The sequence below is a fragment of the Notolabrus celidotus genome, chromosome 5 (genome assembly GCF_009762535.1).
Source record: "Notolabrus celidotus isolate fNotCel1 chromosome 5, fNotCel1.pri, whole genome shotgun sequence".
NCBI classification, from domain to species: Eukaryota; Metazoa; Chordata; class Actinopteri; order Labriformes; family Labridae; genus Notolabrus; species Notolabrus celidotus.
In genome coordinates this window covers 21,870,464-21,873,480 of record NC_048276.1, presented here as the reverse complement: position 1 = coordinate 21,873,480, position 3,017 = coordinate 21,870,464, and the positions used below count along the sequence as shown (strand labels likewise).

The following is a 3,017-nucleotide window of genomic DNA, read 5'->3' as shown; positions in this document are numbered from 1 at the left end:
TCACACAAGGCGCACTCGTGTCCCCCTGCCTCTGTTTCACTTTAATATCCTGCTCATAGAACCACACTGGCACATTTTCTGTTGTTTCCCATGAGGCTGTTATCAGTGGGTTATCTCTCTGCCGCTCCTTGGGCTGGCGTCCGGCCTATCGGCTTTACAGCACAACCAGACTCCTGTATTGTAACCACCTCACTGTGTCCCTAGGCTTCAACAAATCTTGAAGGACACAGACCTTTTGTTTATTTTGTGTGTGTGTGTGTTTCCACAGGTCTCAGAGACACTGGGGGTTCTTATCTGACTCTTCAGGGTTCTCCAGATAAATTTGCCTCCTCTCACAGGGGGTGGGGGTAGAAGGAGGAAGGGACGGGCTGAGAGGCTTTTAGTGGTTTGTTTCTAACATTAAAACAATCCATAGTGATAGAGAGGTTGAAAACTAGCACCTGCTTCACATCTGTCCTACACTGAGTCGCATGCTAATGTTCTTTTGTAAATAAGAAGCATACATCTCAGGGTCACGACGAAGAACTGAACTCACTGATTTACAAATATCAATCAGAGTACCAAGCACTTGTTACTTTTCTACGGTGGCCCTGAAGGACACTTTTATTTATTTTTTTACAAAAGATGAAACACTTTACAAAGTGTGAGACGAATTTACATTTTGGAAAACATTCTAAAATTTTATAAAACAAAATTACATCAGAAAAACACTTTTACCAAGGGCAACACAAATTTACATATAAGAAAACAAATTTACAAAAGATGAAACACTTTTACCATTAAGTCTGACTCCTTTTAGCCTGACTCCGTTTAGCCTGAGTCTATGTGGTCTGAGACCATTTCATCTGAATTCTGACACTGGAAAAGCTCCGTCATATCTCCGCAAAAATTTCATCATGAGACATGATACTTTTTCATCTGAGGTCTGACACCTCACCTATGAGGATGTCTTAATATGTAAACCATGTCCATCTCCGTTTGGTTTCTCTCCATCAAAACAAACTAAATGACCCCTCACTCCATCACATCCGGATCACTTCCAGTATTTGACATTCCCTAAAATTCCCTCTCCTTAAAAATGAAATGTTAATTTGTTTCAGAAATGGTAAAAGTGTTTCATCTTTTGTAAATTTATTTTCTTAAATATAAATTTGTTTTGGCCTTAGTAAAAGTGTTCTGCTGATGTAATTTTGTTTTATAAAATGTAAAAATGTTTTCCAAAATGTAAATTTGTCTCCAACTTTGTAAAAGTGTTTCATCTTTCGTGAATTTGTTTTGTCCTTCAGGGCCACCGTAGTTTTCAGACTTATTTGGGTTTAGTTAGATCTGTTTAGAACAAGTACTGACCCAACGAGGAGTAGTTTTTTTTTCAAAGAAATGCTCAGAAGGGGAAAATAGATTATGTTCCAGTATAACACAATAGATTCACTAGTGTGTAAAAGATTGGATTTTTTATTTTTTTCATTTTAGTGCCTGAACACTTAGTGCCAAACAAAACTGAAATAAACAATGCAACATATCAAAAAGCCCAGGGATTTATAAGAATGTCCCCATGTCCTTAGATGAATATTTGATAATGTGCAGCTTTGTAGCGTGTAGCTTGTTGCGTTTGCTGTAATTGGTGTACTTTCTCATTGGTGTATGGTTTCAGTTCAGTTCAATTCAGACAACTTTATTAATCCCCAAGGGCAATTCTGTTTACAGTTTAACCTGCCTTATTGCAACAATCTAAATAAGGAAACAAAAACAAACAAATACAAACATATAGAAAACCACATTCACATGTCAGTGCTAACATATCAGCAATAAATCAATGATGCATCAAGAAGATACAACTGAGACTCCTAATATAGCATCAACCGTACAATCTGATCTTTTGTACTATACAGTCGTGCTCATAAGTTTACATACCCTGTCAGAATTTGTGATTTTTTTTGGCCATTTTTCAGAGAATATAAATGATAAGAGAAAAACTTTTTTTTCACTCGTGTTTAGTGGTTGGGTGAAGCAAAATTTTTAGCAAACAACTGTGTTTACTCTATTTATATCATAAAGACAATAGAAATTACCCTAAGAAACCATACATTCTGCCAGGGTATGTAAACTAATGAGCACAACTGTATATTCATCGTTTTCTCAGGACTGACTGTAAAAGAATGGCTGCCATCTTGATTTTACACTGATAAGAGCATCTTTTGCTACCACCAGTTTGCATGAAATGTGCATTTGAATGAAGGCGATAGGTCATGTAGGCAGAGTGAAATGTAAGGTATTACATACCCAACCAATGATGATGCAGGTTTGTGGAGGCTGAGAACAAACCACTGTTCATTTGTCTCTCTTTTCCTGCTGTCATTCCTTCATTTCCTCAAACATTCATAGACGTCAGTTTTTACCAACCTAACTGTGAGTTACAAATCTAATTTCAGTCTATATGCATTATAATAATATTGTCCTCCCAGCATCGACAGAGATTCATTTATAAAGGGAACTAAAGGGATTATTGGTGAGCTCCAGCTTTCATATAAAAACTAATTAAATCAGAATTATTGTCGCTGTCAGAGTTGATAGAAATGGATGTGAGCAGACATTGGTCGCTGCGGACATCCGTTGCAATAGCATCAACCACATCCCCCACGGGCTCGTCTAAAAGCTGTCAAATGCTCAGGCAGTCGAGTAAAGTGCCTGTCATTCGTCACCCCTTCATCATTTAATGTTCAATTATGTCAAAACAGCCTTTAGGTCATCGGCGCCGGGAATTGATGGCAGCTCTGTGTGGCAAGTGGAGCTTTCAGGCTGCATTACAGCACAATCACTATGGCTCAACAGCCCCAGCCCTCCGCAACACTAAATAAACCACGGCCGAGCTCGCCGGCTCTCAGGGCGCACACATTGCCTCAAATTGAATAGTTCCAGCAGGGGCACTGGGGCGAGCATTCACAGCCTTCTTTTTGAGCAGCGACCAAGTTATGAAGTTATCCTCTGCTGTGCCCGAAATAATTGATGTTCTTCGGCAC

General features: G+C 38.8%; 1 protein-coding gene across 2 annotated transcripts in view; it reads left to right on the top strand.

Moving 5' to 3' along the window:
- The window catches only part of cxadr (CXADR Ig-like cell adhesion molecule), a 72,620-nt gene that overhangs the window by 27,120 nt on the left and 42,483 nt on the right, over nucleotides 1–3,017 (top strand). The gene's annotated exons all lie outside the window — the stretch shown is intronic.